The 24,352-nt window shown below is 40.1% G+C and overlaps 1 long non-coding RNA gene across 12 annotated transcripts in view; it reads left to right on the forward strand.

The window, feature by feature from the left end:
• LOC110262070 (uncharacterized) overlaps window positions 1-24,352 on the forward strand; it is a 1,266,882-nt gene that overhangs the window by 188,649 nt on the left and 1,053,881 nt on the right. For 2 of the 12 annotated variants that reach the window (XR_014813702.1, XR_014813703.1), the window contains one exon: window positions 548-1,934. The exons of 7 other annotated variants lie outside the window; for them this stretch is intronic. This is a non-coding gene — a long non-coding RNA (uncharacterized LOC110262070). Of the gene's footprint in view, window positions 1-547; window positions 1,935-24,352 lie in introns of those variants that run through there. 3 more of the 12 variants (XR_014813696.1, XR_014813705.1, XR_014813708.1) reach the window with 3 other exon arrangements.

Genomic DNA, 24,352 nt, shown 5'->3' on the forward strand with positions numbered 1-24,352 from the left:
CATCCACCGGGAAAACACAGGGTTTTTTCCTCTCTTAAAAAAAGTAAACACTAAAGTAAGTACCTTTAAGTAAATAATGTATGATGAAGACCTTTAAAAATTCACACTGGAGTTCCCATTGTGGCTCAGTGGTTAAGGAACCTGACTAGTATCCATGACGATATGGGTTCGATCCCTGGCCTCACTCAGTGGGTTACAGATCCCGCGTTGCTGTGAGCTGTGGCGTAGGTCACAAATCCAGCTAGGATCTGGTGTCACTGTGGCTACAGCTCCGATTAGACCTCTAACCTGGGATCCTCCATATGCCACAATTGCGCCCCTAAAAAGACAAAAAAATTAAAAAATTTAAAATTAAAAAAATAAATAAATAAAGTCACACTAAGGCCAAAGCTCTCTTTCTGTTTGCATGACTGTTCAACTCTGACCTTGGAACAGTCTGGAAAGGTGAGTGGTTTTTTTAAGGAGGAGCGCAACTGAGGCCAGGCAGGTCTTCAGACTTCTCATCTCTCATCTTTGTTTCTTTTTCGTCTAATTTTATTATTCGTAGGAGGAAAGTCAGCCATAGCACCAGATTCAGTACTGAAAGACTGAGGAAGATTTTGTGTCACAACTCAGGAAATAACTTAGATACTTCAGATGTTTACCCAAAGGATGCTTACTTCCAAGATCCTTATGTTAACAGGCAGCTCCTGCGCCACCCCAGCAGCTGCTGCTGCCGCGTGTGGGCAGAAAACGGCAACATCATCCTATAGCCAACTGATCTCAGGAAGCCTAGAATTGGTGACCGCTGGCACCTAAAATAATGAACAGGAGAAATCTGTGACCTTTGCCTGATAAGGGTGTGTGTTAAAAGATTGACCCCCCCCCCCAAATTAACTAATAATAGTTCTGTCCTTTTAAACTTACCCAGTATGTCGGACGCTTGTTTTACTGAGAGTGAAAATTATGGCAGGGACGAGTCAACACGAAGAAACAAACAAAAAGCAGCAGGAAAGAGAAGCAGCTAAGTGCAGCTCTTTCTATCAGGGTTACGTGCAGCTCGCCGGTCTCTGACTGCCCTACACCCGGCAGTGGAGGTGGATTAAGGTTCTATCTCGGAAGATGTGCAGTTGCCATCAGATAGCTGACTTTATCTGGACAGACATAGGAAAAGCAAATCATTCCACAGGCTGAAAACAAAACCACATCCTTTCTTCTCTCCAACTGAAATTCACACAAAAGATCCCGGATGATCCTGAAACTTCCAAAGTAGAAACGGAGCGACCCGAAATGCCCAAGACCCCATTACCTTGTAAAAAGTTCTAAGTCCAAATGGAAGCAACAAAATACTGTCTTGTCCCCAGCACCGAGTGGTGGCGGGCCCCCGGCCCAGGTCTGGGGGCGCAGGGCGTGCACGTCCTCACGCGGAAGAACCAGGAGGCGCCACTGGCACGTGGACGCTGAGCGTGGGGCGGGGAGACGCTGCCCGAGGCAGGCTTTGTCCTACGTGGTTTTGCTCCTGTGTGACCTGTCTTTAAGCTAACGAGTTTTGAGACCTCGTGAGTTTTGTATTTTCCCTACCGAGGTGAACCCCAAGGACTGGGCCCTCTACCTGTAGAGAGAATTGCACGCCAAACAGCAGCCAGAGGCAGCGTCTCCTTTGGGCTCCAGCAGAATTGATGTTAAAGCAAGAAGAGCTCTCCCGCCAGGAGTTCTGGACCCCCTCGCCCGCATGGCTACGTGCCAGCCTGTGTCCGCGCTCAGGGCAGGCAGTGACTGTGCTCTCCATTTCTCGTCCTGACCCGCTTGGGCTTCTAGAGCTGCTCCCAAGGGTTGCGGTCCTGGCGCGGGTCCGCACATGCAGAGGACTCACGGCTGCGCTGTTCACTAGGCCGGGGCTGCCCGGGGGCCTGGCACCATGTGAGTCCTGTTTTGCATTAAAGATTTGATTGGAAGTTGGTACTTACCTAGAGGTTCCTGGTGCTCTGTGGTGACCTTCCAGACAGGGGTGGTCTGTGATGTCTGAAGGTCTGATGTGGGCACCCAGTGTGGTCTGGTAATGCCCCTCGCAGGAGTAGGCTGGGCTTTCTCTTTTTGAGGTTCCTGTGACCTCCATTCTCTGTTGGCCCTGTCTTAGGGCCTGAGTGACTGCTGGTCTGCCCTGTGAGGGTGGTTTACTTTATTTATTGATTGCTTTTTAAAATTTTATTGATGTATAGTTGATTTACAATGTTGTGTTTGTTTTTTGTTTTTTTTAGGATCACACCTGTGGCATATGGCAGTTCCCAGGCTAGGGGTCTTATCGAACCTGCAGCTGCTGGCCTCCACCACTGGCCACAGCAACAGGGGATCTGAGCCTCCTCTGCGACCTACACCACAGCTCACAGCAGTATCGGGATCCTTAACCCACTGAGCCAGGCCAGGGATGGAACCCAGGTTCTCATGGATACTAGTTGGGTTCGTTTCCACTGAGCCACAATGGGAAGTCCATACAATGTTGTGTTAATTTCTCCCTATCTATGTATTTTTTATATTCGTTTCCATTATGGATGGTCACAAGCTACTGAGTGCAGTTCCCTGTGCTATACAGAGGACCTTGCTTACCCATCCTGCAAATACTAGTTTGCCTCTGCTAGGTTTGGATTTATTTTTGATGGGTGTGTGTATATGTGTACGTGTTCACATCTACATATTTATTTCCTGCAGTATAAGTTATACGTAATATAAAGAATAATATGCTAGATATAATAATACATGATATTTAAATATGTACAGAGAGAACCTTGAGCAAGTATCAAGTAAGCAGCTTTTAAAAAGTTAAAATCTGTATTTTATTCTCATTTCCTTTTTTCCCCCCTCCAATGTTATTTTTCTGTTTCAGAATACCATTCAGGATATAAAATTGCATCTAGTCATTGTATCTTCTTAGGCTCCTTTTGTCTGTGATATTTCCTCAGACTTTATTTTTTGGTGATTTCAACAGTTTTGAGGATTACTGGTCAGACATTTTACAGAATGTCTGTCAGCTGGCTTTTGTCTCTTGCTCTCTCTTTTTCATGGTTAGCTATGGATAACTCAGGGTAGGCATTTTTTTTTGCGAAAGCCACACAAGTAAAATGGCATTCTCACCATGACATGTTAAAAATACATATTATCTACATGGCTTAATTGTTGATTTAAGTATCCTGCTGAGATGGTTTTGTCAAGTTTCTTTACTGTAACGTTACTCCTTTTTGCCCCTTTCCATAGTGTATTCTTTAAAAGAAGCTGGTATGCACAGCCCCACATTTGAAAATCTGCGCAGTGTCTGGTGGTGAAGCCCAGTAAAATATGTGGTGGGGGAGCTAAGTGTGTGGGGCAAAAAAAGGCTGAGACCGTGTCTCCCAAGTTTCTCCTGGTCACTGTGGGTGACACTAAGCCTCAGACAACTTGTCAACATTTCTGTTTGAGTGTTTCCTTTAGTTGATGGCTCTAACAGTTTCTGCTCTATGGAAGTGGATCTCAGCTCTGACTCAGGAGTCCTCTAGTGTTCTAGATTTCAGGTTGTAGTTTTTTCTCTACAGTCTCAGTTTATTGCTAGGCCCAGAAACGTCGCTGAGTTTCTGTTTGTCCAGCGTTCTTTCACCATAAGGATGATGTATTGACTTGCTAGGGCAGCCGTCACAGAGCACCACAGATTGGGTGGCTTCAACAGCAGAAATTTATATTCTCACTGTTCTGGAGGCTAGAAGTCTGAAATCAAGGTGTCAGCAGGGTTGGCTGCTTCAGAGGCCTCTCTCCTCAGATTAGAGATGCCCATCATCTGTCTTCTCCCCGTATCTTCACAGGGTCTTCTCTCTGCGTCTGTCTGTGGTGTCCTCTTATAAGGACACCGGCCAGTCATACTGGATTAAGCCCACCCCAGTGATCTTATTTTAACCTACTTGCCATGTCCCCAATACAGTCCCCTTTTGAGGTACTGGGGATTTGAATTTCAACCTGGGAGTCTTGAGGGGATACAGTTCAGTTCATAGCAGATAGCAATAACAAGTTTCAAGCTTATTACACATGGGAGCTGAAATGGGGGACTGCTCTGATATCAATGTTTAATGTGCAGTGCTTGGGTGTGCTAAATATTAGTAGCAAAAGGCCCATAGTGATGTATCACCAAACGATCTATATTAAGGATTTTCCAGAGAAGCAAAACCACTAGGAGATCTCTATAGCTGTTGTCTCTCTGTCTATCAGAAGAGGTCTGTTATGAGATATGGGCTCACTTGACCATGGAGAGTGTGAGGTCCCAGCATCTTCCCACAACTAGCTGGAGAATCAGGAGAACCTATGATGCTACTTGAAGGCCGGAGAGCCAGTGATGCAGATTCTGGCCTGGGTTTGAAAGCCTGAGCACTGGAGTACTTAGGGCAGGAAAAAAAAATCATTGTCCCAGGATTAGAGCCAAATAATTGGTATTATTAACAAAGTCAAAGAGGATGAACTCTTAGAAAAGGAATATGAATCTCTACTGACAGGAACTCAATCGATGAGAGAGAGGAGGGAAAACTGAACTTCTAGGTGTCAGAGTCACCATTTAAAGCAACAAGCCATACATGAAGGGATTAAGCCTTTCATTACTATGGTGCTATAAGCAAAAGTTATTTGGGGAAAAAAAAAAAAAAAAAAAAAGGAAGAAAACAGACCAATTCCATGTTGAATGGCACACCCATCAAGGGTCAGGTCAGTCAGCACAGAAGTGATGGGTGGTGGTCGTCTCACTTTTGAGAGAGCCCTGAGCAAAAGGGTCCAGTGGTCCTGGTTTTTGGACCATGGGAAGTTGCCGAGGGAAGGCGGAGGAGCGGAAAAGCACTGTGTGCTGACTCACAGCGCGAGAAAGTTTGCCGTTTCTGCCTTCTCCCCAGTAATGAAGCCTCAGGAGGTGCTAAGACCTTCCCCTGTGGCTTCAGATAAAGAGACCTCAGAGCTGAAGGCATCTGGGCTAGAAATGGAAAGATGTGAACGAGAGTGACAGACTAGGGGACCTGTTTCCTTGACTGCAACTCCCTTCAGAGACTGCTGTGCGCCAGAGCTGGCGTGGGGAGGGGCAGCGTTCCCCCATGTGGCCTGAGGTCTGAAAAAAAAATCACTCACAGGTTTTTAAGCAGGAGTAAAGGCAGATTTCTCCTGTACCACATTATCCCTAAAGAAATTGTAACTTCAGAACAAAAGCAATTATAATCTTCAATATTAAGATGCTTCAAAATAAGAAAGCACCGATTTTACAATGGTGTTTACATTGTTTGAAAAGCTGGGATTACACTGCATAGGGTGCCCTAATCAATTGCATATAATATGCATTCAAATATGACACATTTACTAAGAATTTCAGAATACTTGCCTTTAAATCAGTGAATAGACAAGCTGATTTTCATTCGAAATTGTGAAAGGAAATTTAGGATAATTGTAGAATCATTGAGGAAATGCAGTGAACTCAAACAGGGATCTTTTTTATTGCGGTACAATGAGTAAACAAGTAAATGATTTATATTTCAAAAGGAAGTAGTTTTTAAACTTTACTTACAAAAAGCTTATAAATATGCTTATTCTGGTAACAATTTTAGACTTTCTGATTCAGTATGTTACAGGTAAAGCCTAAGACTTTTTCACAAGCTGGTTGGGGTAAATCTTCTATAGGGGGCGTTAGGAATAACCTTTGAGACACATTTCTGTAAGATTAATTTGAAGGGAAATTGTTTATTGTAAAATGGAGGGAGATAGTTTGATATGGTGAAAAAAAAAGGGAGTTTTTTTGGTAGTCTGATCTGAGGTCTGCCAGTGAATCTGGCTGAAAATTACCTAGGGAATCTCCCAAGCTCTTAGTTTTCTTATTGTTAGAATATGTGCATTTGGAGTTCCAGTTGTGGCTCAGCTGTTAACAAACCCGACTGGCATCCATGAGGAGGCGGGTTCGATCCCTAGCCTCTCTCAGTGGGTTAAGGATCCGGTGTTGCTGTGGGCTGTGGTGTAAGCTGGCAGCTATAGCTCCGATTCAACCCCTAGCCTGGGAACCTCCATATGCTGCGGGTGTGGCCATAAAAGACAAAAAAAAAATAAAAAATAAAAAGTGCATTTAATTGTGTAATTTCAGTGTTTTATTCAGGTTATGCAATTCAATATAGATAACTAAATTACATGATGTTATAGAAAAGTTCTTTCACAACTTTTATAATCACTCAGCCTTTCACAGATAAGTGAATTCTGAAAGGATTTTGAGTTGGTGCAGCTTAATTTAAACTCTCTGTTTTTCTGATTTGAGGACAGCATCATGCACACAAGGGATGCATTTCAGGAAATGCAAGCACTCACCACTCTAGGCATACCCTCTGTTTATGTCAGGGTGGCCTTTGTGCTTCTTTTTTTGTAGCTATTTTTCATGGAAGAGCTTGACATCGAGAGAGATTAGTCGATGCTAACATTTGGAGTGAGGACCATCTCAGGGCTCAATTTTGTTTTCACTTCTTACTAACAAGTGATTTATAAGCAATTGTGTCCTTCTGTATAGTGAATCCTGACTTCCCTTAAGAAAAAAAAAGAAATAGGCATCTTAGACAAGAACATTTATATTTTGATTTTTATCCAGTTGGCTCTCTTCCTTTGAGAAACAACATAGAGGTACCGTTAGGTGGAAGGGGTTCAGATGTCAAACTGCCCTATTAAGTTCTAAGCTCTACAACATACTTGCTGGGAAATCTTAGACAAGCACTTCACCATCTACAACTTCGTTTTTCAGAATCTGCAAAAGAGGGATGTTGATATTAGTGGCTGTCTTTCTTTTTCATAATTTGATCCTAGTGCTTTCCATTTGGAGCTCACCTTTGGCTTCTGTGGCATGTACTGAACCATATTTTGAGGAAATCTTGATTAAATTCTTACATCTACAAGCAAGTGTAGGAGTTCCCGTCATGGCTCAGTGGTTAACGAATCCGACTAGGAACCATGAGGTTGTGGGTTCGATCCCTGCCCTTGCTTAGTGGGTTAATGATCCGGTGTTGCCATGAGCTGTGGTGTAGGTTGCAGACGTGGCTCGGATCCTGCGTTGCTGTGGCTCTGGTGTAGGCTGACGGCTACAGCTCCGATTCGACCCCTAGCCTGGGAACCTCCATATGCCCCCCTAGCCTGGGAACCTCCATATGCCCCCCTAGCCTGGGAACCTCCATATGCCCCCCTAGCCTGGGAACCTCCATATGCCACGGGAGCGGCCCAAAAATGGCAAAAAGACAAAAAAATACAAAACAAGCAAGTGTAGAGACATCATGCTCAATTTTCCAAATCGTACACTTATACCCTGATAACTGGACAGTTTTATTCAAGGTCATACATGCGTATTAGGACATATGAAGCCAATTTTGCTGCCCCATTTCTAAATATTGACCATTGTAGACCAAATTGTATCATTTTCAATATAAGTAGAGGCCTGAAAGAGGCCTGCCATTTTTATAAGAATTGGCTATGGTACTAAGGGTCAGGTTAGTTGCTCAAGCTTCATTGTTAACTTCTGCTTGTGGAAGAACCTGCTTCAGAAAGCCCTTCTTTTTGTGGTAGGCACTATGCATTAGCCCACAAGCTCCTGAGGTCAAATAAATAACTCTCCTCTTAATCTCCTTTTTTTTTTTTAAAGTGTACTTGAGAGGTTGGTTAACCTCTTTGTGACACTTTACTTACATAAAATGTGGCAAATAATATCTATGTCATATTTTCTTGAGAATACACTAAAATATGACATGTGTAAAGGAAATACAGCAACATCTTAAATGTAGAAACTAGGGGATGGGTGTTAGGCTATTCACTACATAATTAGTTCAGCTTTTCTGTATGTCAGAAAATATTCATCATTAAATTGCTTAAAATAAAACTATTGTAAAGTGTAGGCAGAGATTCTAAGTGCTGTGCCCTGGATGCCATTGGTAGAGATGGAGCACTTGAGCTGAACTTTTAGCTCAAGTGAAAAAATAATGGATGGGGGCCTGGAGTAGGAGTGGGGTAGGAAGTGTTTGAAAGTTGAAAATGTTTTAGACAGTTATGAAGTCAGAGGCACATCCACACAAGATTCTTCTGACCCGTGATACAAATTGTGGTCTTGGGAGTTTTCCCAAACGACCCTCAGCTGTAATCATTTGCTGGAAAGATTTGAAGAACTTGCTGGAAGCCATTGTATTTATTGGTGTGGTATGTAAAGAATGCAGAAGAAAGTCAGCTACGGGAAGAACTGGATTTTAGAGCAGAGTCCGGGTGAACAGCAAACATGGAGCTTCCTTTGTTCTCCCTCCATGGAGTCATGGATGCGTTACTCAGGCAGCATCAGTGTGGGACGATAGGTACAGAGTGTTGCCGACCAGGGAAGCTCAACTTAGTCTCTGCTGCAGAGTTTTTATTGGGGCTCCATCAAGTATGCATGACTAACCCATGAATTGCCCGCTTGATTTTCTCAGTGTCCAGGTCAGCTGATACTATGTGGTCCAAACCCCCAGCCTAAATGTATTGTTGGTTTTCTAGTATGACCAGTCCCAACCCTAAACAAGGACACAACTGTCAGGCATTCTAAGAGTTTAGAGATTAACTCCTAGAATCTGAAGGCAAAGGCCAAAACTCCTTTTGGGAAAAACTACATTCTTTCTTACACAAAGGTTTTCCCAAAGAGTAGGGGCACCTCACTATTTTACAAAATTTTCTGACGTCTTGGTTTAGTATGCTGTGGCATAAGGGTGACAATGATGTTTAAAAATCCCAAGTCAATGTTTTACAATTTCTGGCCGACATAAGGTACTCGTTACCTCACAAGCTCTGCAAGAGGAAGTGCCTCTGTTATAGACAAATTGATAATAATTTAAAGTAGCAGGTGAAGTGATCTTACTGCGTAATTCACCGCCACTGAATTCAAGCTGCCTTAATCAGTTTGGCGGTAGCATTGTGCAATATTTTGCAATTGATGACTTGCTTTAAATGTATTTCGATGCTATGCAGTATTCACAGTTAAATGAGAAGTAAACCAGAAACGTCTATTAAAGTATGAGAGAATGTCCCTTGCCTGCCCCCATCCATTTCCAACTCTGGTTGAGCCAGATTAAGGTCCAGTACAGAATAATTAATTAGGAATAGAGAATTTCATCTGCCTTACTATTGATATAGCCTTCTCTGACATCTCTTAATATTACTCAGATTCACACTGCCTTCAGTTTTTTCAAATACTTTCATGTGATAAACCAGATAGATCTCCCTAGCTTTCATCAGTCCTCCTCTGCCTCACAGTAAATTCATCGATTCCTTGTTTTACTTAACAAACACTTAGTAAATGTCAACAATATGGGGTATGCTCAGGTTACCAAAGACGTTTAAGTCACAGCTACTGTTAGAATCCAGTAAAGGGAAGACTGGGTGAACATAGAATACAGTCAGATAAGTACTGTGACATTCACATGCAAAATCTTAGAATCCTAAAGGAAAGAGGGGCTAAGGTATTTGGGATCGGCATTGGAAATATGTGCATTTGTCCTTGGCCCAGAATGAAAGAGGAGATAGAGATTTATCAACACGGTTTCAGTAGACTTTTGGGGGTGAAGTCTGGAGGTAAGAGGAAATAGGAATGGAGGATGGGGGGATGGGACACACTGCTGAAGAAAGCACCTTGTTATGGTGATGGATCTGGAAACAGATATTCTGTGGAATTTAAGAATGGAATGTCTAGATTTAATGTCTAAATCAAAAGTTGTAGGATATAATGAATGAATACAATATTAAATTGCTGCTGCAGATGATGGGGGATCATTGAAGATTTTAGATAGAAGACAGCCATGATCAGAACTACGTTAGAAAGATTAATTGCAAAGATTTCCATTTTCAGAGGATAATAAAGGGGTGATGTTGTTTCGGTATAAAATCTTTCAGTTTATAACATTTTTACTCAGGGTCACATTCATAATCTGTGTAATTGCTTCCTGTTCTTGTACTTGTCCACTCGTACAGCTTCATCTCTCACCATCTTTTGGCTCATTTGTTGCGTTCAAGGCATACTGAATTTTAGATTAGTTGTACTGTCTCCCATTTGACTCTAAAGCCAGAATCAGTATTAGAATGCGTTGCTGTTTCCTTCATCAAGCACCAGATGAGTAAAAAATAATATTGAGTTGGCAAATATGAATAAGTCCATTCACTGGAATTTTCCTTATGTTTTATGTTTAGAAGAACTATAAATTCCTTTTGGGGGGGGGAGAAGTAATTATTAAACTTTCTGTTCCCATTCCTGGAATCAGCAAAAATTCAGCCTGATTCTTCTCCTTGGACCTGTGTCATGGTAATTCATGTTTATTGATACCTTCATTACCTATAGCATTTTATTCATAAAAAATAACAAACCTGGATTATTTTGTTTCATTATGTTTGATAAGGAAAGGAGGTGATATATGTATGTAGTGTATATATGCATTCACATATATTCACACATAATGTCATAAGGAAATGTCTAGACTATTCTGGTTAATGAAGCTATGAATTTTATTTTTTTAAATTTTTTATTTTTTTGTTATTATTATTTTTTTAATAGGTATTTCCCCAATACACTTTTTTTTTCTACTGTACAACATGGTGACCCAGTTACACATACGGTCAGCTGGTAAGAAACTGTCAATATTCTTTAAAGGTTCAATCAATGGGTTAGTACAAGAAATAACATGTTACAATGAAAATAGTACCAGCCTGGTATGCAGAACACCTAAATTCTGATCATGACCTTAGATACTAAAGTCTGTGTGAACCACTTCTATGTGGTTCAGCTTTCTTATTCATAAATTAAGGATTTTGGGAAGGTGTGGTTTAAAACAGCTTTTCTTCTTAGGTCTTTTTCAGCTCATATTTTCTAAAGTATACTTATATAATGTTAAGGCTTTCAAAGCAGGCTATGAAATAATTATTAAAGTTTTTTTTCAGGTAAGATGTAAAACAATGCTTAGGGTGTGGGAGTTAAATATTCTAAGGTTGACTTGAATATTGTAAAACAAAGAGCAGGGGTTTTAAAAAGCAGCAGAGATTTCAACAGATGACATTAAATAGGAGGAAGAGTAAATAATAAAGAAAAATACAGCAGGCTACACATGACTTAGATCATTTAATTGCTGAAAGATGAAAGCTTGTTCAAAATAGCTCTAAATCAGAGCAGTGACACATCTCTGTGAAAGGGAATATCAAACAGTTGCATATCATTAAGTCTAAGGTATCAGAAAGTAAAAGCATAAAGGTAATTTTGTATACATTATTAAATGTGAGTGATCGTTAATAATAAGTAATTAGATTTTTTAAAAGCCAAACATTAAAAAAGAGCAACTGTAATTAAGAGGGGCAGACAGCGTCTAAAGAATCATTTAACATTGATAATCTCAATTATAAGAAAAAAATATGAAGAAACCAGGAGAAAGGATGTCAGAAGTGGTGCTACTAATAAAATCATAAATGGTTCCCATCAAGTATGATTTATTTTAAAAAGTAAAAGAAGGAGTTCCCATCGTGGCGCAGTGGTTAACGAATCCGACTAGGAACCATGAGGTTGCGGGTTCGCTCCCTGCCCTTGCTCAGTGGGTTGACGATCTGGCGTTGCCGTGAGCTGTGGTGTAGGTTGCAGACGCGGCTCGGATCCCGCGTTGCTGTGGCTCTGGTGTAGGCCGGTGGCTACAGCTCCGATTCAACCCCTAGCCTGGGAACCTCCATATGCTGCGGGAGCGGCCCAAGAAATAGCAACAACAACAAAAGACAAAAAGACAAAAGACCAAAAAAAAAAAAAAAAAAAAAAAAAAAAAAAAAAAAAAAAAAAATAAAAAGTAAAAGAAAACTTTGTCTCTTTGTCAAAATTTAGGAAATTTCTAGAAACTATTGTCCATGTTCTTATTTAATCTCAGACCAACTGAAAATGAATATAGCAAGAAAGCCCTGGCTCTCCAGTGTTCTGAAGCTAGGATTTATATATTTGTTCATCTTTTTTTTTTTTTTTTTTTTTTTTTTTTTTTTGGTCTTTTTAGCACCATACCCATGGCATATGGAAGTTCCCAGGCTAGGGGTCGAATGAGAGCTACAGCTGCTAGCCTATGCCACAGCCACAGCAAAGCCGTAGCAACTCAAGATCCAAACCGCCTCTTTGACCACACCACAACTCAGGGCAACACTGGATCCTTGACCCACTGAGTGAGGCCAGGGATGGAGCCCGCATCCTCTTGGATACTAGTTGGGTTCGTTACTGCTGAGCCATGATGGGAACTCCCTATTTGTTCATCTTTCACTAGTATTTAATTGCTGACGGTTAATCAGTTAGAGGCTGTGCCTCGACCAAATCTTAACATCCCTTCATGCTGTCTTGTAATCCAGGGCCTCCCTATAATGATTCCCTAAAGAATGTCAAGAGACTTCAGGGAACAGACCCTGCTAGAGTTGATAGATGCTTGCTCAAGCTGTCTACAGTTTCCTTTCTTTTCTATTAGCCTTGTTCTTGGAAGTAATTTAGTCTTATTTCATTTATAAATGAGCAGGCATGTTTTCTGTGTGCATGAGTGTATGTTGGGGGAACTGAAATAAAAATTAAAAATAGGTACATTTTCCTTGAGAACTTTCACCCCTACTTATTGTGTGGTTAGAGATGAATCATTTGTCTCTTAAATCACTCCAGAGCTTTGAACCAATTGACAGATGAGTCGTGAGTAATCACTCCAGAGCTTTGAACCAATTGACAGATTAGTCGTGAGGAATAAAATGTGTGGATTTTATTAAGGATTAAACTCATTAAAGACTGAGGCTTGGACCAGTGGGCAAATGTGCTTCCTAATCACAACTCTCTGCCCCACCTTCGCCCTCACTATCTTTGGCAGAACTGCATGCTGCCGTGTCATTGGAAAAGTCAGAGAGACTGACCTTGCAAGTTATTTCCTTTGTCCAACCAGACAAAGGAAGATGAGTAGTGAGTTCTAAGAGGCTGGACGTGTTCTCCGGGGCAGTGGGATAGAAGTTCCATCCCATCTGTGGGGAACATGAGATAAGTTCCTACCCCTCTTCCCCCAAATTTAGGACTAGCCCGTCTCAGGATCCCAAGACAGCATGGTAATAGCATGGTCACTTGAGTGGATCTGACTCCACTTCTTTGATATTCCTGCTTCCTTTTTGTTTTTCCAGTCATTTTACTTTGGCCTTTCTGTCACCTATCCAGTGTGACTCTTGTAAGGAACTTTTTTTTTGTCTTTTTAGGGCCAACTCTTGGCGTATGGAAGTTCCCAGATTAGGGGTCAAATCAGAGCTGCAGCCACTGGCCTGTGTCACAGCCACAGCAACGTCAGATCCAAACCACGTCTGTGACCCACACCACAGCTCAAGGCAACACCAGATCCTTAAACTACTGAGCGAGGCCAGGGATCGAACCCGAATCCTCATGGTTACGGGTCAGATTCCTTTCTGCTGAGCCACAAGATGGGAACTCCCAAGGAACATTTCTTTTTAATCATGCTTGACGACCTTTTCAATTAATGATGATAGTCCACTTACTTTCAGTGTAATCACTGATGTATCGGGTTTCGAACTACCACCTTTCTTTTGTTTTCTGTTTTATATACATTATTATCCCTTACTCTCATCTTGTTTTGGATCATTTACTTGAGGTTTTATTTGTGGCTGTTATTTCATTATTCCTCCTGACTAGCTTGTTAGGCTTACATCATTTGATTATTGGTTTTAGGGGTTAGCCTGAAGACGGCCACATGTATCCTTGGTATATTTTGTCCTAATATAAGATAAAGATAATACTTTACCACTTCGTAGATAATTCTAAGAACGTACAATACTTAACTGTTTTCACCTCTCCTGCCTTTTATTGTATTCATCATTTTAATCTCACATATATTTTATTTCATTTTAAAGATATTTTTATCATTTTTATAGTCAGTATTCAGTTCTATTTGTCTACAAATTAACCTTTTATTTTTGCTTTTTCTCTTTTCTTTCATTTTCATGTTTCTACCTGTAGTCATTTCCTTCTATTGGAGAGATCCTTAAGTAATTCTGTTTGGGTAGATCTGCTGGTGACAAATCATATCAGATTTTCATTCATCTAGGATCACCTTTGCTTTGCCATCATTCTATATATTGTTTTCCCTAGAAAGATTTCTATCTTGGCAATTTTTTTACCAGCACTTTAAAAATTTCATGCAATTGCTTTCTGGATTTCACTGTTTCTGTTGAGAAATCAGATTCTCTCTTTTTTTTTTTTTTTAACATACAATGGCATGTATCTATCATCACAGTAACATACAGAATAGTTTCACTGCCCTACAAATCCTTTGTGCTCTAACTGTTCCTACTTCCCTCTTCCCTACCTCCTGGCAACCACTGATCTTGTTACCGTCTCCGCAGTTTTGCCTTTTCCAGGATGTCATATAGTGAGAATCATACAGTATGTAGCCTTTTCAGACTGGCTTTTTTTACTTTGCAATATGCATTTTAGATTCCTCCTTGTCTTTTTATAGCTTGATAGAGCATTTATGATTAGTGCCGAATACTATTCTATGGTCTGGATGCACCACAAATTACTTATTCATTCACTCACTGAAAGCCATTTTGGTTGCTTCCAAGTTTTTGCAATTATTAGTAAAGCTTCTTTTTATAAACATCTGTGTGTAGGTTTTGTGGGGATATAATTTTCAACTAATTTAGTTAAATACCATGTAGCAAAATTCTCTTTTTAAGGAAATTAGTGTGTGTTTTTAATATTTTATCTTAGTCATGGGTTGTCAGCCATTTTACAAAAAAAGAAAAGAAAAGAAAAAACCCTTTTTGTGTTTTACTTTACTTCTTGAATCCTTAATTTGCAAAATTTTGAAAATTCTCGTCTATTATATTTTCCCTGTTCTCTTTCAACATCCCTTTTTGGGACTCAACTGAAATATGGTTTAGGCCGTCTTACTTTATCCTAAATGTTTATTATATTTTCCACCTCTTTCTGTCTCTTAACTCTTATGTTGCTTATTTTCTACTGACCAACTGCCATGTTACTAACGTTTTATTCTGCTTTGTTAAAGCTGTGGCTAAACCATGTATTGAGTTATTTTCAATTATAGATTTTTGTTTTCCTTTTAGATCTTACATTTACTTAATTATTTAAAGGTTACAGTTAGTGGAGTTTCCATCTTGTAATTTACTCTCTTGAACATGTTTATTACCTTTTTAAAAAAAATTGTATTTTCTAGGAGTTCCCATCATGGCTCAGTGGTTAACGAATCTGACTAGGAACCATGAGGTTGCGGATTCGATCCCTGGCCTCGCTCAGTGGGTTAAGGATCCGGCGTTGCCATGAGCTGTGGTGAAGGTTGTAGATGTGGCTTGGATCCTGTGTTGTTGTGGCTGTGGGTGTAGGGTGGCAGCTATAGCTTCGATTAGACCCCTAGCCTGGGATCCTCCATATGCTGTGGTGTAGCCCTAAAAAAGACAAACACACACACACACACACACACACACACACACACACACGCACACACACACAAATTGTATTTTCTAAACCTGATACCTGGATCACTTGTAGCTCTACTTCTGCTTTCAATTTTTTTGTTCTTTTTTTAAGGTGATATGAATGACAAATTTTATTTGAATATCTAACGTGGCATATAAAAAATTGCCTGGTGTCTATTCAGGAAGGAGTTTATTCTACTTTTTTTTTTTTTTAATGGCAGCACTCTCGGCATATGGAAGTTCCTGGGACAGGGATTGGAGCTGAGCCACAGCTGTGATGTATGCAGCAGCTTCGGCAATGCCAGATCCTTTAACCCACTGCACTGGGCTGTGGATGGAACCTGCACCTCCACAGTGACCTGAGCCACTGCAGTTGGATTCTTAACCCACTGTGCCACAGTGGAAGCTCCTATTCTATCCTTTAATAGACAGGTTGAGTGGATAAAAAACCCCTTAATCTGGGCTGTGGAGAAAAGGGAACCCTCCTGCACTGCTGGTGGGAATGTCAACTGGTACAGTCACTATGGAGAACAGTTTGGAGATACCTTAGAAATCTATACATAGAACTTCCATATGACCTCGCAATCCCACTCTTGGGCATCTATCCGGACAAAGCTCTACTTAAAAGAGACACTTGCACCCGCATGTTCATTGCAGCACTATTCACAATAGCCAGGGCATGGAAACAATCCAAATGTCCATCGACAGATGATTGGATTCGGAAGAGGTGGTATATATACACAATGGAATACTACTCAGCCATAAAAAAGGATGACATAATGCCATTTGTAGCAACATGGATGGAACTAGAGAATCTCATACTGAGTGAAATGAGCCAGAAAGACAAAGGCAAATACCATATGATATCACTTATAACTGGAATCTAATATCCAGCATAAATGAACATCTCCTCAGAAAAGAAAATCATGGACTTGGAGAAGAGACTTGTGGTTGCCTGATGGGAGGGGGAGGGAGTGGGAGGGATCGGGAGCTTGGGCTTATCAGACACAACTTAGAATAGACTTACAAGGAGATCCCGCTGAATAGCACTGAGAACTATGTCTAGATACTCATGTTGCAACAGAAGAAAGGGTGGGGGAAAAACTGTAATTGCAATGTATACATGTAAGAATAACCTGACCCCCTTGCTGTACAGTGGGAAAATAAAAAACAAACAAACAAACAAAACCCCTTAATCTTATAAGAGACAAGCAGACTTGTGAGTTGGGTAAAATTATTTATGAAGCTTGATCTGTTTCTCGTTCCTCTAGTCTAGATCGTCTTCAAAGAAATCATAAAATTATAGAATGTTGGATATGGGAAATACCTTAGAGATCTTTAACTAAGTACTTTCATTTTTACAGTGAAAGGAATATCAGAAGAATGTGTATTACTTGGAGAACTTTTACCAGAGGCTGAGTAGAAATTCCAAAAATGGAACCCAATGTGTTGTTCTTACATCAGCTGAAGTAGTGACTTTTGTGCTCTCCTGGTGCACTTGGTCAGGATCTTGTAACCTGATAAACAGATCAACCCCTGTTAAGTTAAGCTGATGTATAGTTTACTAGAGTTTTATATTCTACCTCGTCAAGTTACTGGAAGTCTAGGGAGCAAGGCTCAGAAAATGCTCAGGGCCTAAGATAAGCATTGGAGAGTATGGACCACCTTATCCGCAGGAGTAGTCTTCTTAGAACTCTTTTTTGATGCCTCCAGGAGTGGTCCTCCTGGATCCCATCGGACACTGACACAGTCCACAAACTCAAAAGTCTTCCATTTGTCCTTTCCTCGCTCATTCACAGTTCAGAGTTCTGGGAAAAAAAGCACCCTATTAGTTGAGTTTCAATCGCATGATGTTCTCATAGCAGGTCAAGTGCAAAATAGAGAACTGTAAGGTCACATTAAATATATATATTATATATGCATATATATATTCAAATATATATCTGAATCATCTTGATGTAGTGTAAGAGATCCTTCAGTGAAGAGACTTAGTTTTTCATTTAGAACCCAGTGTTAAAACATTTAGGTAATTAATGGGAACTCTGATTGTCTTTCTGTGTTATCTGTAACGTAGAGATGGTAATCCTTGCTTTTTCCTAACTCACAGATATATTTCAAAGATCTTAAATCCTTGCCTTTTCCTAACTCACAGATGTATTTCAAAGATCTAGAAGTCATACAAAGTAAATGGGATGCACAAGCGTAATTTTTTGACATAAGCTACCTCAAGATAATAACCACCTTACTAAAATGAATAAAGATATCATAAATTTTCTCTTTTTACCCCCCCCCCCCCATAGCTATCTTACCTATAAACTAAAAATGAACTCTGGAAAAATCAGAAAAGCTTTCATGAAAATTGGAGTAATAGGTTTAAGCAACCATAAGTTGGTTGTTAAATATTTTCAATACATGCAAAATCCATAATGTATGATTAAACTGGACATTATTTGTAGCTGAATGAGGTCCATATTTTGAGTTTCATTTGAAGCCCACTGTCCAAAATCATTTTCATTATTAAAGAGGCAGTCTGTCAATTTCTGAATTCCATTTTCTCTAGCAGTTACTAGTAAGACATTTTAGTTCCTCAGCCATCATTCTTGAATCCTCTGTATGTTGTCCATCATGCATACGTCCATGTGACTAATTACATAGCAGAGTCGATGTCTGTGCCAGTGGGATATACATATGAGACTCTATTCATCCTGTAGACAGTCTCAGTAAAGAGGTCAATAAGAAATTGAGTATTAGACTGAACTCTTTTTCTTTTCTCTGTCAAGTGTTTGCTCTCTGTCAAGACTGAAACTCATCAGCATTGTTATGAAACATCCCTATAAACTACTTGATAGTTACTTTTCAGATTCATAGACAGAAACCCATCCAAACAAAACATTCACATACAAAAACACGAACACACATGTTCTCTTCTGGGTCAGAGTTTTTCTCTGTATTTAATCAGCCTATTATGATATTGGGCACACCCCCGTGCTTGCAATACCAGAGAAAGAGCCCAGAGTCAGCAACAGAGGTATGAATGGTTTAATGGATGGGGAGCCTAAATGTCTGAGGCAAGGTTCTGGAGCACTTCCCACCGTGTGGGGTGGCATGTCCATCCCCCCCACCTGCCTCTTCCCCCCCCCCCCAAGAGAGATTGCTGGTTAGAGGGGGAATTACATCAGGTTTGCTCGTTAGTTACCACAGAAACCAGCAGGGAGCACTTCCGCCCCTCACAGGCCCTTTGATAAGCTGTCACTAGCTGAGGCCTGGGGCAAGTAGGTAGGAAATTCAGTCATACGTGTAGGGTGTAGGGTGTAGGTTAAGCAAGCACTGGTCTGGCAGGGGATGTACACAGAACAAGAGAACAGCCATCTTGAGTGGCCTGACATATGTATATGACCATTGGAATGATAGTGTATCTAGCTCCTAAAAATACAGTAATATGATAAAATAGAAAGTTATTTTAGATGACCTTCTATTTTATTATATTTTATTAATATAATTGAAGGTTATTTATTTAAATTTATTTATTTGTTTGTTTATTTATTTATTTATTTATTTATTGCTTTTTTGGGCCGCACCTGCAGCATAGTTTCCAGGCTAGGGGTCAAATCAGAGCTACAGCTGTCGGTCTACACCACAGCCACAGCAACGCAGGATCTGAGCCATGTCTGTGACCTACACCACAGCTCATGGCAACGCCAGATCCTTTTCCCACTTAGCCAGGGATTGAACCTGCATCTTCATGCTACTAGTTGGATTCATTTCCACTGTGCCACAGTGGGAACTCCCACGTGAACATTTTTTTTTTTTTTAAATCAGCAACTCCAAAACTAACAGTTGATTTTACAAATTCTGCAAGAAAAGTTGTACTACATTTCAAGAAGTTAATTTGAATATTGTGATAGTTAATTTTATGTTTCAATTTTAGTGGATCACAGGATGCCCAGATGTTTGTTTAAACATTATTTCTGCATGTGTCTCTGAGGAAGTTTCTGAAAGAGATTAGCATTTGAATCAATAGACTGAGTAAAATGGTCTACCCACCAGTGTGGGAGAGCATCATTCTATCCATGGGGGGGCCTGCATTGAAGAAGGTGGCAGAAAGGAGAATTTGCCCTCTCTCTGCCTGACCCTTGAGCTGGAACATTGGTCTTCTGCTGCCCTTAGTGCCTCTGGTTCTCAGTCTGAAAGCCTCTGCCTGGAGTCTGCACTATCCACTCCCTGGCTCTAAGGCCTTCCAACTATACCACTGGCTTTCTTTGGTCTCCAGCTTGTGGATATGTGACTTCCCAGGCTCCATAATTATGTGAGCCAGTAGTTTATAGTAAATTTCTTTGTATAAATTCTTCTATTGCTTCTGTTTCTCTGGAGGACCCTGCCTAATACACGTTGTCAGTCTGTAGCTGTGGTAGGAAGGCATAAATGATGAATAGAACAAATGGCTGAATTTTTTCCTTTTAACCATAACCTCTAATACGATGTGACAGAAAAGAAAATAAAAGTGATTTAATGATAATTTACTGACATTAATAGGCAATGAAAGTTTAAAAAGTTTTTCTGTATAAAAAAATTTCAAGAACAAACTGGAAGCTGTCACCTTAGAATTATTCTAAAATGATAAACAAATAATTAGTGACTTTTCTCTTTGCATAATGAGTCATTAAAGTGACAGAAAGACAGTGATATAATATAATCCATATTATATTCACAATCCTTGTTTAATACTTGACATTATGCCAACAGACTAATGCATTTATGTTTACTAAAATATTAAAAACATTTCCATTGCATGTCCTGAACAATATGGATAAAATAATTGATATATTTTACTTGTTATGCTCAAACGCTGGAAATGTCTTGACTTTACAGAAAGAAATCAATGTGAGACATTATTGTTTGAAATATGAAAACATGTTTGAAATGAGAACATGTCTTTGTGATGAGAACATGTCTTTGAAAGTGAAGGCTGCTTTATTTTTATGTTTGGTGGAAACACAGTGACACATCAGATATATAGTACATATCTCAGAATACATAGCAGAAAATGTAGATCCAGAGTTTAGAGGTTACAAAACCAAAAACCAAATTCCCAAACTGAGGGCATTATTATACCTAATGTCCTGATTTAAGCACACACAAGCTAAGAATTTGTCTTCTAAGCCTCATTGCGTCAAACCGACCAGGCCCTACACTTGTCTTTTGAAGTTACGCTTGGACTTTCTAAGCCTGCAGAACCAGTTCAAGGAAAATAATTCCGAAGTTATGCAAAATTTAAAGGTTCGAATTATTTAGGCAAATGGGTAACTCAAGAATCTTAATCTGAAGATGCTACTTTGTATTAAAGGCTGAATGGAATTAAGACTCTTCAAGAAAAGAACTACCTGAACTCTTAAGTGAAAAGCCACAAAGTCTAAAATACATCTCTGACCCTACACCTAGAATGCCAAGCAAACCTCTTCCTCCATCATGTATTAAATGACTTTACGAGTAAATGTAATTGAGAATTTCCTGGAGATCTTTGGACTCACAGTGGTCACTTGACCTCACTGACTCAGGTTGGGTAACATTGAGTGTTTTTGGCCTTACTTTGATAGCTGCAAATCGTAACCTCCTCGCTGGGAGAGCCTGTCTTAATCCCTACATTTAATCCTTCCTTTTGTACGTAGTGCAGTGTTTGGGGGGTTATGGTCTAAGCTCTCTCTGAAACATTGTACACGTATGAGAAGAGGCATTTTGGTCTCGTGAAATTTTCCTGGTCAAATTTTCTGTGTCTAATATGGGTAATGAGGTTGTGCTGAGTTTTCCTGGGGGCAGTCATTCTGCACATCTTTGCCTTTGGTTACTTTCTATGTACCCAGAAAAGTGAGAATTAGGAAGGCAATGTGCCTGGAGATCAAGCAGTACATGTGCAGGATTTAATGAATCATGGTTGATCTGGTAGAAAATCTGCCTTACATTTCCAGGGATTTCCTGTCTTTTATGCTTTTTAACCCAGTAACTGGTGAAAAATTGGTATTTCCAAAACCCTTCAGAAAAATGAAGATGACATTTATTTTGTTTTCCTCTGTGATTTTTGCATGCATGGAATTTTTACGGGTCAGTGAGAAAAGAATATAATTCTGAAGTTTTTCTCATGTTAGGGATATAACTCATAACCTGGGAATTGTGAATTGTGAAGATACTCTTTAGCGATGATGTGATTTGTAGCACTGGGAATAACTACTCAAAAGTGCAGGGTTTTGGGGGGTGTGTAAGGGACACATTAGAAATGTTCCCATTTTATGTTTTTATTTGGGGTATGAGAATATACTCACAAATCCATGGAATGTAGTCACTGAGTCAGCTTGGCTATAACAGAATTAGCCAAGTTACCTATCTATTATATCAAAATTCTGAGAAATGGAACTTAGATATAGTTGACTAACAGTTGGGATTGGGAAAAGTGGCTGCAAGACTGACATAGGTGCGAGAACCTGAGATTCAGAGATGAAGTAAAATTTCTAGATCTGTTTTTTGGGGGGTTCTTTTTTGTTTTTTTTTTAGGGCCGAACCCTCAGCATACGGAGGTTCCCAGGTTAGGGGTTGAATTGGAGCTAGAGATGCCAGCCTACACCATAGCCCCAGCAACTCAGGATCCGAGCCGCGTCTGCAACCTACACAGCAGCTCACAGCAATGCCAGATCCTTAACCCACTGAGGGAGGCCAGGGATCGAACCTGTGTCCTCATGGATACTAGTCAGATTTGTTTCCACTGAGCCGCAATGGGAACTCTGAATTTCTAACTCTGTTATTTGTTAGCTTTGTTTTGGAGAAGCTCCTTAGCCAAAATGAGATTATTCAGTTTTGTTGTCTGTCCTGAGGAGATAACTTTCTACTTTTTGGGGTTAATGTGAATATTAAGTAAGTTGACATACATTTTAACTGAAAAACATCATGTAATTGTTACTCCTACAGCCGTGAAAAATGAACTTTGAATACATCATAGTCATATGGCTGTCAGCACTCTTCAATTATTTTTATTCCGTCATCAATAGGATTCAAATTTACCTAAAATCTATTGTTAATCTCCTAAAATCTTCTGATCGCCAGCACTGATGGTTTTTGTTTGGGGGCTTGGTAATATTCTTATTTAGGTCAATTACACACACTTTTATTGAGCATTTTTTAAGTATACAGACTGAACTAAATATGGGAAGAGAAAGAGGAAAAGAGAGTGAGGACAAGGAGAGAGAGGTTTCTGGGCATAAAGAAGGCTGGAGATACACAACCCAAAAGATGATTTCATGAAAATAATAATGATAATACGATAAATAGCACCGAATTGTATTTATTGTGTACTTTAGGCCACGAGAGGACCTCCTAACTGCACCTTTTTTTCACTGTAACACTGAATCCTCACAGTAAATCTATGCTGACGATACAAATTTCTTCACATCCTATAAAAAGAAAACTAAAGCACAGATAAGATTAGTTAAAAATTTTTATGAAGGTTGCACAGCTAGCCTTATGAATTAAATTGTGATAGGTTGCATAGCTGGCAAGTGATAAAACCTGGCTGCCATCTGTAGTGTAACTGTTTAGCTCTTTGAGTGATTTTCGTCTGGAAATTCAAAGGTCAGGGTTTCCAAACCAAGTTGGAGAAGATTTATGAAGGAGTGCTATTCACATTTGACTCTTAAAGAAAAAGACAAAATAAGCAAATGTGTAAAAGGGAGGTTTTAAGGTTGAAAAGAGTGTGAGCAGAGGCAATACAGGACAAAAAAACCTTATGTATGCCAAAAAACCCAAACACGCACCACAAGGTATTTGGTACTGATTCGGATAAAGCGGGAAGGCTTGAGGGGTAAAAATGATTGGTAATGCCAGTTTATAAAGACTGGGTGTGCCCTGTGTGGACGCTTTAGGTTGAAGCTTCAGGACAATGATAAGCTTAAAAGAGTTTTATGTGAGAAAAGGGATGGTGGAATTTGAATATTTATTGCTGTCTGGCTATTTTCGGGATGAATTCAAAGATAATGAGATTAGAGTTTGGGGAACCTCTTAGAAGGATTGTGTAGTTATCCAGGGGAGAATTGATTTGGGGTCTAAGCCTAAGCAATGAAAGTTGAAATGGAAAGAAAGAAATGAATTTGAGAAAGAGTTAAAAAGTCAGATCAGCACAACTGGGTGATTCTGTGGGGAAGGGTGTGCAGCCTTGGAGGGTACAGGTCTGTGATAACTCTCCAGTTTCACACGTGCGTTACTGAGAGTAGTGCCTTCAGAAAAAGACAAAGTACAGTGAGGACAGTGAGCTCGTGGGGCCCATAAAGCACTAATGAGAGTTGTTTCACAGGTGTTTGGATGGAGCAAGCTGAAGCGAGAGGAGTCCTCTAAGCAGGGGTCTGGGAGGCATTGGCATAGATAGTCATTAAAACCATGAGACTGGATGAAGGGGCTCATGGGCAGCTTGGGAGAACGAAACTGAGAAAACCCTTCTTTCCAAGGACGATGGCATCATGTAACGTGATACCCAAGAATTCAGGACACCTGAACCTGTCCCTCTTTACATAGCCAAGGCAAATGAAGCCTTAACCCTGGTGCAGTGTCAGAGGGTTCCCTGGCCAGCAAATTCTTTGGACTCATCCGGGCCACTCATTGAAAATGGTAATGTCTTTGTCTTGCCCAGACATAATTAAAATCCTCTGAAGGTAGAACCCAGAAGCACACATTTTCACACGGTTCTCCAGGTGATTTCTGTTCATTTCCAACCTAAGAAAGATCTCCTTTAGTCAGTGCTTCCAAAATAGGAATGAGCATTAGCATCACTTACACATCATCTTAAACAGTAGACTCAAATTCTAGCTGTCTGGGATGAAGCTTGATGGTCTTTATTTTT

This window comes from Sus scrofa, chromosome 8, assembly GCF_054392235.1.
Source record: "Sus scrofa isolate SSC_HxYL_T2T_F1_AM1 chromosome 8, Sscrofa_HxYL_maternal_Yorkshire_Landrace_v2.0, whole genome shotgun sequence".
Classification (NCBI taxonomy): domain Eukaryota; kingdom Metazoa; phylum Chordata; class Mammalia; order Artiodactyla; family Suidae; genus Sus; species Sus scrofa.